The sequence below is a fragment of the Hordeum vulgare genome, chromosome 3H (genome assembly GCF_904849725.1).
Source record: "Hordeum vulgare subsp. vulgare chromosome 3H, MorexV3_pseudomolecules_assembly, whole genome shotgun sequence".
Taxonomy (NCBI): Eukaryota; Viridiplantae; Streptophyta; class Magnoliopsida; order Poales; family Poaceae; genus Hordeum; species Hordeum vulgare.
The window spans coordinates 531004124-531018527 of record NC_058520.1 but is presented as its reverse complement, the minus strand read 5'-3'; the positions used below and the strand labels follow the sequence as shown (position 1 = coordinate 531018527).

The following is a 14404-nucleotide window of genomic DNA, read 5'->3' as shown; positions in this document are numbered from 1 at the left end:
CGTACTCTCCCGAATCCACGTACTCGTTCTCCGATCCCGGTGCTACCCAACATAAGAATAACATCCAATGAACAACAGCTCCTCAAGATGCAACAAGCACATGATGCATGAGATGAAAGATGAGCATGCATCACTATTTCCAACTCTAGCACAAGCAAAAGAAGTTGCTACAAGTTTCTGGACAGAACTCTACACTAAGATATTTTGACATGCATGAGAATGACATGATCAGATGCGTCTCGTGAAAACGATGCAAAACCATATAAAGAACATTACAATCGGAGCTACGGATCAACGGGAAACAACGAAACAAGATATGAAGCCCTACGTGTAAGAATCAACCCCACACACTCCAATGGCACAAATCTGGTATTCCCAGGTTGCCAAGACATATAACAACCCAACAAGAATAAATTGGAGCAAGGAAGAACACCACAACATCAACTAATCACCCGCATTCATCAAAATGACTATACTACACAATCTGTCATAATCTGCATCTTAGCTCTTTGTGAGCTACATGCAACATAGCTACAGCCCTCCAAATATGTCAAATAATATATGTGGCTGTAGCCAACCAATAACACCACAAGCACCAGCAAGAATCACACCAAAAGGAATTAAACACAAGAAGACACAAGGCTGCAAACTTTCCCAAAACCATTAGATCTCAGGGACTTAGTGAAAATTCCTGCACCAGACTTTCTGTCTTTGTTCTGAAGCTTTTTGACAGCAAGAAAAACATAATCTACAGGACTCCAAATGAGATGAAATTTGACAGGGATCTTCCCAAACACATCAGGTCCAAATTCATAGCACTTAACTAAGGCTACATCTCAACACAATGACCAGCACAACCTCATCTACAGGAGAAGAAAATGTTACCAGATTCTCAGACTTAGTGAAATTTCCAGATTTCACTAAGCTGGGATTTTCAGCCACATGCCCACTTTTTCTAGGCATAGTTTTCACACAAGTATCACCTAGTGATAAGTGACACCACTATGGTGTAGAGCAAAACCTCTACTACTATCACACAAAAGCTCATGCCCTTGGGCTCCACCTATTCCATGGAATCAAAGAGCAAACTTGCAACAAATCTGAATATGTCAACTCCATAAAGTATCCCAATGGCAAAACTAACTTCACCACTGGATTCCTTGGGATATTCTACCCCAAAATCATATATAATATGTGGGCACTTACTTGGAACAAGTGACCACAAATTAAGGAAGAGGAAACTACTCCAAATCATGCCTAGTGAATAGGGCATCATTTCATGTAGTTCCACTATATCAACAACTACAAAGGTTGAGCTCATGTGCACAATGACAAAGTGACATGGGGGTTTGAACCCCATGTTTGTGTCATGCACATCAACTTCATAAACACTACTACCAAGCTATCCACACCAACAACATACCATGCCCTCTCACATATGGACATGTGGAGGTGCAAGGCTTGTTTGCAAAGGTGGAGTGCCTCTCACACACACATCTACTTCACTTCACACACAAGCACATCAAGCTCAAGATCAACACACCTACCTACACATGCTAAACATAGCTTGCATCACATGGCAAACATACACACATCATAACCCTCATAAGATACATTTTCACATGACACTCTAGTGCATCACACACAACAAATAGCTATGCTTGCAAGCTCAAGATCTTACTAGCATGTGCCCCTACATGCACTCCCTCTAGGGCACACACACACACACATACCTCTCACAAGATCACATACACACACTAGTTAGGATACACTCACACATGATATGTGGTGAGGGGGGGGGACCCTTCACACACATACACATGCTTGCACAAGGCCACCACCACATCACACCTACATCATGCACTCTTATCCACTAGAACATATATACACAAGTAAAAATCCTAAACATGGGAGCTACTCACATACACAAACTACATCACCTACACAAGCTCATGATTCTACAAGTTAGCTAGTTCACCAAGCAACACATACTGTTTAGAACTTAACAAAAAAATACTACAAATCTAATGATCAAACCAGCCTTAACCATCAAACTAAAATAGGAAATAAAGCAAAGGAAGCACAAAAAAAATAAAAGGGTTGATCTGGGTTTCGAACCCAAGATCCCGTGGGCATGCTCTGCTCCCCTTGCCACCCTGCTGTTGCCACTGAATTCGACAGAGAAGGGGGGTTTACAGAGATGTCCCTCTGTTGCAGCTAAAACTACTAGAACACAGGGAAATAAACCACAAAAAGGGGGAGCACCATCTGGGATTCGATCCCTGCATCTCTCGGGTTCATACACAGGCAAACACCACTGCGCTACGTTACGGAAGCTTGACAGATAAGGGTAGTTTGCAAAGTATTCTGCCTCTTCCGCGTACTCTGCTCTGCACCGAGATGCACCGGCGACAGGGAGGTTGCCGTGGCTCTCTGCTGCGATACTGCGGCACCTCGAACACCTCCTCTACGCTACTGCCGGCTGCTACCCTGAGCTAGCTCTCTCCACCTAGCTACGCCATGAGCACATCAAGATACATACGCACATCACCGGCTACGCTACTGCTCGGGTCAGGGACGCCCTGCAACACAGATCGCCAGATCCCTCGAGGGAGAAGGGAGGAGGAGGCGAACTTGCTCACCTCGGGAAGAAGATGGGGCTACCAGACTGCTTGGAGAAGAAACCAAAGGGAAGACGTCGACCGGAGAAGCTCCCTGCTGCAGGTCGTCGTGGAGGAAGAAGATCACCACGGCCGAGGCGGTGGCGAGCCCCTGGACGTCGAGGAGGGCGTTCCTCGACCTCAGCGACGGCGGGAACGGAGTGCGGGGCGACCTCCCGTGCCCCTGGACATGGCCGCCGGTGCCGGAGTCGACGGGAGGCAGGGGATCATCGGCGGAGGTCGGCTCTCTCTCTCTGCTACCCTAGTCTGCAGAGACTTACCGGGAGGGGAGAAGAGAGATGGGGGAGATGGCGGCGGCGCGGAGAGGGAGGCGCGGAACCCTAGGGAAAAGGCACGGACGCCAAGGTACTTATGGGGCCTCGACGGGACGGCGCCGTCATGCCTCCCGAGTTCCCTCTCTCTGTAGCTCCAACGGAAAGCACACATGCAAGCGACGGCCTTAGCGAAAGAAGAAGGAGGCGCGGGGTGGGCTTCTGTTACGCGTGAGAGAGGGAGGGAATGGGCCGCCAGGGAGAGGGAGCCCACCTAAGGCGCCACATAAGGAAAAAAACACATCCTAAGATTATTCCTGTTTACAGAAATAACAGGGAGAAAAGAAAAGCCCAAGATAAACTACAAGTGCTAAAATAAAAATGGCACTTGCATTGGACATGTAAAATCAAAACCTAATTAATAAAAATAGAAACAAGAGTTTAGGAGCACGTAAATATTTTACAAACAGATTTAACTTGGTCTGTTTTGTAGTTTTATGCACCCTTAAAACATGTTTTAAAAATGGCAAACACACCACTCCATTTCCAACACAAAACCTGCTAAACCATGGGCATTTTTTTAAAAGAGGGAAGGGAGAAGAGAATCTTGACATAGGATAAATAGAGAGGAGGGGTGGAGATGGTTTGAAACCTAAGCATATACTATCAAATGCACATCCCACATAAACTATACATCACATGCACATCATCACAAGGCATCACAAGGTAGTTAACCACAAGATCACCACCACCACATGAAATGCTAAGATCATATGGCAACAACACAAGACAAGGGCATGCAATGATATGTTATGCATGCATGCATGAGAAGGAAGGAAAATACAAGGAACACCACATGAAGTCATGTCACAATGGATACATCAAATCACTGACAAGGTGGACCCACATGCAATAGGTTTCCAAATATGGCAAGGTTTACATCTGGGGCACTATATCATGAGTGTTTACCAGGAAAATAACAAAAGAGCAACACATGGTTCACTCTAGGCGGTCAAAATGCAAAGAGTAAGAAACCATAAGGCCATGAAAGCCTAGACAGAACATACTTGCATCATGCTAGATATTACGATAGACTGATCAAAGCAGAGCACTCTAGGAAGCTAATTCTGGGGCCAGCCCCCAGCGACGTTGGGAGCTGGAGCACAGGTGCCGAAGCCACCGCCAGCACCACCGGCGCCGAAACCACCGCCAGCACCACCGGGGCCACTGTCGACACCACCAGGACCCCCGCTGACGCCTCCAGGTCAAGGACCCCCGCCGACGCCACCAGGACGAGGAGCTTGGCGCTCAGGTCTTGGCCCCTGCAAAATGAAACTACAGTATCAGCCACATGGCACCACAACATCACACCAGATGGTAGAAATCGCACAAGATGTTCCAGCACAACCATTTCTTCTTACAAGCACGAATTCTTTGATTGTACTATATGCAACTGACAATGTAGTTCGGCCGTTCTAGTATTACACGCATATACTAGTATGATAGCTAAGGGATCATCCAAGGACACCATCAGTGTGTTTCAATTTAACAAGGAGAGTTCTAATGCAAATACAACGAATAGCCAGACAGTCCAAGCCATGACAGAAAACTCTGATAGAAAAAAAAAATCAAACGGCTAAATCTCTCCTAAGGACTGCTTGTATTCAGCGACTCCTGTCAAGGAATACCAGTACACCACTAGTATGAACAATTCACCGCATACAAACCCCTTATACAAGGGAGACATTACACGGCAAACACATGAAAAGTAAATACAACACTAACACTATCTTCACATAAACATATCACAACCTTAAGGACCAACTCAACCCACACAGGAACTATGTGTTGAAAACGGGACACCCATGCAGTCCAAAGATATGGAGGCATGTCAGTTACTTCTCAATAAAATAAAACAACATGCTTGTCAAGTATTCAACACTAGGCAGTTCATCAAGAAGTAGATGATGGGTAAATTGCCAAAAGGTTGGACCCTAAGATACAACGAACCGGCTGAGAAATAATTCTAATCAGGTAAATACATGCTATAACCATTCCAATCAAGACAAGGAGCACGTACCCTGCGGCCGAAGCGTTCCGGTGGTGTGCGGTTCTTGCGGTCCTCACGGGAGCGGACGCCGATTACCTTCCTATGGATGGCGCAGCCTATGCACCAGCGCTCCTTGATGTAAATCTTGGGCAGATGGTAACCTGCAACCAAAAAACTTGTCGATTATATGCCACAAACCCACCAAGAGTTCACGCATTTCTAACTCACAAGAGGATCAGACAATAGGTGCGATACAAAAATTTCTAAGTTGGAGCCTTGCAAGGCAACAGTCTGATCCAACCAAGGAAAAAAATAGCGCAGCCTTCAAAAAAACGCTATGAACGAAATAGCGTGCTAATAGCGCACTATTTTGTAAAATAGCGTGTCACAAAACATTGTTCAGATTTCAGCATATAGCAACACAAATGCTAGATTTCAGTAGCTACAACCGAGGAGGTGGCAAAAGGCGGCAAGAGGAGAGGAGGCTGCGAGCGGAGGAGGCGACAAGAGGCGGTCAACCATGGCTGGAGTAGACGGGCGAAGCATCGGTGGCCATCGCTACCGCCGTCGCTCGGTAGGTTTGGTTAGGGATTTATGGTTCGCTCGGTAGGTTTGGCCGTTGCTATAGGTTTGGTCGTCACTGGTTAGGGTTACTTGGCCAAAAAGCCTAAAAGAATAGTGGGCTGATGAAAAATTCGTCTGAAAAAAAAAGCGTTGCGTCAAAAAAATAGCGCCGATACGCGCTATAGCGCGAAATTGCCGTATGTAGCGTTAATAGCGCCGTAGCGAGTGAAATATGCATAACGTAGCGTTTAGTTTTCAAATATGCTATTAGCGCGCTATTTTTTTCCTTGGATCCAACACAACAGGTAAGAACCGGGAAGAAGAAATCAAAGGAGGAACCCAAGCAGCACCTTCAAGGACGCACGCCTCCTTGAAATCCCTGATGCTTTCCGCTGCCCATATGTTCTGCACCTTGTACCTCTATATCGCCTTGTCCTGAACCACCGAAAGAAACCCCGCCATGATCAACGGACTGAAGCGGCGGCTCGTGCACGAGGAGAGAGTTTCAGACTTCAGCGGCATGATCCAACAACTTACCTTGGGGACTGACATGCCGCAGTTCTCGCAGCGGACGAACCTGACGTGGCCGCGGCCATGCTTGCTGCGGCCGCCGTTCCGGCGCTTGAAGGTCTGTGACAGTGACACGCAGCGAGCGGCAGGGGTTAGACACTTAGACCTGCATTGGATCGCATGCCGGAGTTGAGGTGAAAGCGCAGGCGACTTGCTCTTACCATGGCGGCGGCGGCGACGCTCGGGTGACGGCGCGAAATGTACGGCGCGTGGTCGGCGGCGGCGTCTCCGAGCTCCGAAGTCTGCGGGTCCTTGTAGGGTTCGATCTGCCCCAGCCAGCCGTCCTCTCGTCTTTATATAGTCAGTGGCGGGACCAAATGGCATCCGAACTGTTCGTTCCTGGATCGACGGTCCACGTCGCGACCGAGCTTCAGATGCGTATAATTGAAGGCGTATTCACTGCCTTTACGCTTTGGCACTCGTCAACCGCTTCGAAGTGCTTGGAGTAATGGCATGTTGTTTTCTACTCATAATTTGTGTGAGGTGGTTCCCTCCCACATACAAGTAGAGTCCGGCTCTAGACCGGGGCTCAGATTTACAAACGATCCCATGTTTAAGTCTGATGTTGGTTCGGCACCTCGGATAGTGTGTTATATGCACATGTTTTGAATTATAACTTTGGTTAAGGATTGGGTTACCCAGCTCCTGTGCTTACATCTTACCTTTTACTTTGTTTAGCTAAGAATGTAAAGGGAGAAGTACAACGATTGTGCTTCCATCTTGATGGTTAAACGCTTTAGTGGATAAAGCCAAAAATCAGCCGTCGTGATAAGCACAAACAAGTTAAACTATCCGAAGATAGTGTTAAACTACTCCATAGTTAGAGATGAAACCGTAAGAAACGATGGGTCCTTCCTACAAGGACCACGGTGTATGATAGGGTACTGGTACTTGTGATCTGTTTTGGATTTTTCTTCGAAGAAGAAGGGATGGTGCGACAGAGTATAGATAAGTGTTTCCCTTGGTGAGAACCAAGGTTATCGAACCAATATAAAAACCATACAATCTCCCGTCTTCAACGCCTACACACAAAAAAGCACACATTTACACCCAACCCAGGTAAGAGGGTTGTCAATCCCCATGAACTCGTTACTTGAAAGCGATAAGTAGTGATAGACAGATAGCTTGCATATATTAAATATAAAAAGTACATGCAAATAATAAAAGGCAGCGATGTATTGGAGTTTTTGTGAATATATTTGTGAATAGACCAAGGGGTCATATTTTTCGCTAGAGGCTTCTGTCTTGTAGAAAGCATACGGTGGGTAAACAAATTACTGTTGGATAATTGATAGAAAAGTGACAGTTATGCAATGTTAATTCATTATAGTGATCATTATGTATACACATCACGTCCGTAAACAAATAAATCTACTCTTGCCTGCATCTACTACTATTACTCCTTTCGTCAACTGTTATCCAGCATGCATCTAGAGTACTAAGTGAAAACAGAGTAATGATTGGAGGACAATGACATGATTTAGAAAAAGTAAATCCAATTAATATGAATGTATCCCAACGTTTTATCTTTAGTGGTAGCAATACAATGAGTGTCATGTCCATTTATGTCACAGGTATTGAGCATGGTTATATTTAACCCACTACAACGCACCTTTCCCACTGAAGATAGATCAATCTAGTTGGCCAAACCAACTAGATTGCCCAACCGAGGTGGGTTATTCCATGGGCCGGGCTTGGGACCATAATGGAGAAGGACCTCGGAAGCCTAATGACGAAGTGTGGATGCTCCGGCATCTATTAAGGCTTGTAGGGCTGATTCGTTTGGCATGTAAGCTATAGATGATAACCTACATTTATGTAACCCTAGATACCCCGCGTGCTATATAAACCATGGGGTTTAGGCCATAAAGGATATACATACACAATATTATAACCCCTAGGGTTTAGCCCACAAATCCATAATCTCGAGGTAGATCAACTTTGTAATCTTTACAATAGTAATACAACAAGAGAAAGACGTAGGGTTTAACCTCCATCAAGAGGGTTGGAACCTCGGTAAAAGCCTTGTGTTCTTCCTCTCCTGTTACCATTTGTCCGATCTCATAGCTCGGCCCCCTTACCCTAGTTCTTCTGGTTTTGACACCGACACGAAGGTCCTAAGGAAATTACTCACATATATTTATGGTGGCGGCAAGGTTGATGAAGATAGCCGCGGTGATGGATTTCCCCTCAAATAGGGTGTTGAAACAGGCCTTCAGGTTGGATCTCCCCAGAACATGAACTTGTGACGGCAGAAAAAAAAAGGATTTCGGGAATATGGGATTTATGGGGGATGTAATCAACGTTACACTTACACGGTTCTAGGGGACCACCTGGGTGGTCCCATGTCCATACCACCTGACTGCATGGAGGCCAGGGGTGGCCCCCTGCCCCCTCCAGACACTTTGTGGAATCTTTAATACTTGAAAAAATTATGGTATTTTAATCTCTCTAGATATTCATTTTATGAAAATTCAAAAACATGCATAAAACGACAATTGGCTCTGGCATTTAATTAATAGGTTAGTCTTGAAAAAGTAATAAAAGTGATATAAAAAGTATTGAAAAGTGGTATTATAATAGCATCAAAAAATAAAAAATTATAAATATGTTTGAGACATATCAGGCCCTCGAGCTCTTGCACTCTAGGGCAACGAAAGACAATAGGCCTCAAGAAACCGCAAACCCGAGGCCTCGGCGCAATACAAAGCCTGGCAGGTGGCCCGAATTCTTAAGGTTTCATTGGACGCACTGAATCTACGAAGAGCCCCCGAGGAAGCTGGACGACAAGAAGGCTTGAAGACCTTCCTGAAGCCGAACTCATAAGAACATGCCGAAGAGACATAATGGGGAGGTCAAGACATTCCAACTCCAGATATGCTCTAGGCTATTGATAGAGTGGCCTCTGGGTGAGGAGATCAACATCATGCATGTCTCAAGGCCCATTAAATTTGGCCAAGGTCCAACCATAGAAAGGAGGCGTGGGGCTCAGATAGGCATCGAAGGATCACCTTTATACGCATGTACAGATGGAGGCATGGCCAAATTGAATCTATCTTGTGCAGAACTGTAGCACTCATCATCTATATAAGGTGGGGCTAAGGCCATCTATTCACGTATACTCTCGTAGAAACACACTCTCGGTAGCCACATATCATCCCCGCATTATAACAATCGCATGAGGTAGTCCACCATAAATACAAACCAGAAGCGGGACGTAGGGTGTTACTCCTCCAAGGAGGCCCAAAGCAGGGTAACTTCCCGCATGACCTACACTTTAGTATTTTTGGCCGCGTTAACTACCGTACCTTACCGAAGGTACTAACGGTTTTCATGTCCCATTAGTGGCATCCTGCCCCCTATGAGCATCACTTCTGGACACCTGTTTCTAGTGGCAAGGGTACATACATGTGAGAAATCTATTACACATTTTTTTCTAGAAAAATCGACTACACACATGCATTCATATCCATGCGCCTAGGGACCCACTTTAGTTGTATATCTACCTTTCCGTATATGTTTAAGTCCAATCACCCAATGTGCCCTATCTTGTACATGACCTATACATTACCCTCTCTCCTATCTCTATCACGTAGATGAAGGCATGGAGAGAACAAACATGTGCCCATTTTGACAATTTCAATCATTCGTATCTTTTTAACTGCAATGTTCTTTTTGAGTTATGTATATATTTGAACTCCTCATGCCAGGACCTTTGGAATAAGATCAATCCTGGAAATTGTCAAACACATTTAAATTTCATTGTTTCAATCCACTTCTTTCACTCAACTATTTTAGTGAGTAAAATCAATTTCTTCAATCTCACTGTTTTAATCAACATATGCTTCAGTGAAAGTTGTTACTTGAAATGAGTGAAATCCACTTTTTGAAATGAGCGGAATTAGGTTTTTAATGAGTGAAATTCTTGTTTGAATGAGTAAAATCGGTGTTTCAAAATGAGCGAAATCAAGTTTTTAAAGGAGTGAAATCGGTTTTTTTTAATGAATGTTGAGATGAATGAAATCACTTTTTTAAATAGGTCATATCCATTTTTTGAATTGAGTGTTTTTGAGTTAATTGCAAAAGAGTACCACAATTGGACCATATTTACGAGCGAAATCATAAAACTGTGAAACATGTATTTTTTTTACACATAAAAGCATATTTCATTCATTCCAAAAAATTGTTTAAAAAATATATGGGGAATAGTTTATTTCAAATATGTGAAATTAATTGTGTTAAAGTGTTAAATTAGTGGCTTCAAACAAATGAAATTGACATTTTCCAATTATATGAAGTAGTTTTTAGCCTATTTGTGACTCCGATGTGTGTTCAATTTAACATGATTTTTGAAATGCATGCTGTAAAATTGAACGCTTCTTGTGACATCCTTCTTTAGAAATAAATCAATTCTATTTTCAGAATTATTTGATTTTTTAGAAATGAGTGAAATGTTGTCTTTTTTTAGTTAAATTAGTTTAAATTGGAATGCGTGATTTTTTTTAAATCATCATTTCAAAATGAGTGAAATAGTTTTATACAGTTGGGTGAAATAATTTTATTGAAATATGTTAAATTGATTGTTTCACTGTGTGAAGCTAGTTTTTTGTGAAATTTAATTGAATTAACATAAGAAAATACAGAAAATTCAAACTATTCAAAATACATCCAAGATCAGTCTTGTTTTACGGGACTTATCGCCATGAATTAAAATATATAAATAGTTTCTAATGTAAAAAATTGTTTCTAATATTATGAGTCATTTAAAATGTGTGAAATCGGTTTTTAATTAGCAAAACCAATTTTAAAAAGAGTAAAATCAGTTTTAGTAAGTGCGTGATATTTTTTTATTCGAATGATAAATCATTTGTTTCAGAGGAGTGGTTTTTAAAATGATTTTATTTTTATTTCGAATTGAGTGAAATATTTTTTTGATATGGGAAAAATCTTTTTTTTAATTGAGTGAAAGATGTTATTTGAAGTCGGTAAAATAAATTAGTCGGAATGCATCCAATATACTTCTTGTCTTAAAGGTCTTGCCACGTGTAATTCAAATATGTAAAAATATCACCAATCGGGTCTAGTATGATGTAACTTTGGCTATGGAATTTAATAGTAGTCTTTTTTGTGGGAGAGAAACTTGTGAAGCTTTAAATGCCACCGTACTCCACTAATACAGATTCTAACAGAAGCTGCATGGACATGCAAAGGGATCCATAACAGATTTTATTTTCATGTATTCAAGTGTGAAAATTATTAGTTGGCTTATCCTCTAAAAGGATGCGGCAATCTCAGCGTCAAAATGAGCATACGGCAGACAAGCTACCACCCACAGCAGGCGCACCACAATTCCTTTGAGTTAAGACATATTGCACCGGGTGATGAGCAGACAAACTGACATAGCACCAAACTAGAATCTAAGTTGCAGTTGATGGTAACTGAAACAGCAGTTCTGAAATAAACTAACCGTCCCTCATTCATGGACACAACCAACAAAAGCAAATGGTGCATGACGAGTGAAAACACATATTTATAGATAGTAGATAGCCATGTTCAAACCCGATGCCCAAAAATACGTAGATCTCCTACATAAAGATCAACATTTGTGCTCTTAACAGCTCCTTCAACGTAGTAGAACTCATCCAGTACCTGGAGTCATGAGTGTTTACCAGGAAAATACTAAAAGAGCAACACATGGTTCTCTCTAGGCGGTCAAAGTGCGACGAATAAGAAACCATACGGCCATGGAAGCATAGACAGAACATACTGGCATCATGCTAGATATTACGATAGACTGATCAAAAGCAGAGCACTTTAGGAAGCTAATTCTGGGGCCAGCCGCCAACAATGTTGGGAGCTGGAGCACCGGCGCCGAAGCCACCGGCAGCACCACCGCCGCCGTAACCACCGGCAGCACCACCGCCGCCGTAACCGCCGCCAGCACCGCCGCCGCCGTAACCACCACCAGCACCAACGCCGACACCACCGGGACCGCCGCCGACGCCTCCAGGACCCCCGCCGACGCCACCAGGACGAGGAGCTTGGCGCTCAGGTCTTGGCCCCTGCAAAATGAAACCACAGTATCAGCCACATGACACAACAGCATTACGCAATGCAACAGAAATCATAAAAATAGTAATCCACAGAAAGGCAGAGTATGTGGTTTGGATCGATTGCACTAAGTAATAATCCACACAACCATGTGTTCTTACGAGAATGAGTTCTTTGACTGTACATACGAAGCACATAGTTCAGCAATTCTAGTATGATAGCTAAGGGATCATCGAAGCACGCCGGCCTCTTTGAAACTTGCAATGCAACAGGTAGAGTACTAATGCAAATACAAGGAATAGCTAGCTAGACAGTCCAAGCATTGACAGAAAACAATCTGTACTGCAGCCTTCAAGTACAACACTGATAGAAAAATAATCGAAAGGCTAAATCTCCCAACGAATGCTTGTTTTCAGAGACCCATGTAAGGAAACAACAGTACACCACTAGCATGAACAATTCACTGCATACAAACCCCTTATACAAGGGAGATATTGCACGGCAAACACATGAAAAGTAAATACAACACTAACATTATCTTCATATAAACATTTCACAACCGGTGGTGCGCACAAATAAGATGTTCCAGCACAACACCATTTCTTCTTACAAGCATGAATTCTTTGATTGTATATGCAACTGGCAATGTTTCAATACAACAACGAGAATTCTAAACTTCTAATGCAAATACAAGGAATAGCTAGACAGTCCAAGTTTGGACACAAATAATTCAAAAGGCTAAAATCTCCTAACGACTGTTTGTTTCTGTTGACCCGTGTCAGGGAACACCAGTGTACCACTAGCATGAACAATTCAGTGCACACACAGTTACAAACCCCTTATACAAGGGAGATATTACACAGGCAAACTCATAAAAAGTAAATACAACACTAGCACTATCTTCACATAAACATTTAACAACCTTAAGGACCAATTCAATCCACACAAGAACTATATGTGTTGCAAACGGGACATGCATGCATGTCAGTTACTTCTCCCTAAAATAAAACAACATGCTTGACAAGTAATCAGCACTTGACAGTTCATCAAGGAGTAGATGGATGATTGCCAAAAGGTTGGACCCTGCTAAAAGCACATCTATGCGAATGTTTGCAAGGAAGATACAACTAACTACCAATAACGAACCGGCCAAGAAATCATCCCAATCAGCAAATGTCCAGCAAGACTACATGCTATAATGATTAAGCAGCGCTACCAATTGAAGATCGAAAGGAAGGAAACTCGTACGAGTAAAGACAAGGAGCACGTACCCTGCGGCCGAGGCGTTCCGGTGGTGCGCGGTTCTTGCGGTCCTTACGGGCGCGGACACCGATTTCCTTCCTATGGATGGCGCAGCCTATGCACCAGCGCTCCTTGATGTAGATCTTGGGCAGATGGTAACCTGCAACCAAGAAACCTGTCAATCATGCCACAAACGGACCAGGAGTTTGTGACTCACAAGAGATCAGAGAAGATGTGCGATACTAAAATTTCCAAGTTGCAGCCTTGCAAGGCAGCAGTATGATCCAACAGTTAAGAACCGGGAAGAAGAAGAAATCAAAGGAGGAACCCCAGAACAGCACCTTCAAGGACGCACGCCTCGTTGAAATCCCTGATGCCTTCCGCTGCCACGATGTTCTTCACGCTGTACCTCTTGATCGCCTTGTCCTGAAACACCAAAAGAAACCCCGCCATGATCAACGGACTCACTCGGCGGCTCGTGCACGAGGCGAGAGAGTTTTGGACTTCAGCGGCATGATCCAACAACTTACCTTGGGGACGGACTTGCCGCAGTTGTCGCAGCGGAGGAACCTGACGTGGCCGCGGCCATGCTTGCTGCGGCCGCCGTTCCGGCGCTTGAAGGTCTGTGGCAGTGACACGAAGCGGGCGACAGGGGTTAGACCTGCATTGGATCGCATGCCGGAGTTGAGGTGAAAGCACAGGCGACTTGCTCTTACCATGGCGGCGGCGGCGGCGACGCTCGGGTGACAGCGCGAAATGTACGGCGCGTGGTCGGCGGCGGCGTCTCCGAGCTCCGAAGTCTGCGGGTCCTTGTAGGGTTCGATCTGCCCCAGCCAGCCGTCCTCTCGTCATTATATAGTCAGTGGCGGCACCAAATGGCATCCGAGCTGTTCGTTCCTGGATCGACGGTCCAGGTTCCGAGCGGGCAGCCAATGGGGTCTAATCGAAGGCGTATTCACTGCCTTTACGCTTTGGCACCCGTCAACCGCTTCGAA

At 44.2% G+C, this 14404-nt stretch overlaps 1 pseudogene; it reads right to left on the bottom strand.

Moving 5' to 3' along the window:
• Positions 1–3827: 3827 nt before the first annotated feature.
• On the bottom strand, positions 3828–11862 carry LOC123441975 (annotated as a pseudogene).
• Positions 11863–14404: the final 2542 nt, after the last annotated feature.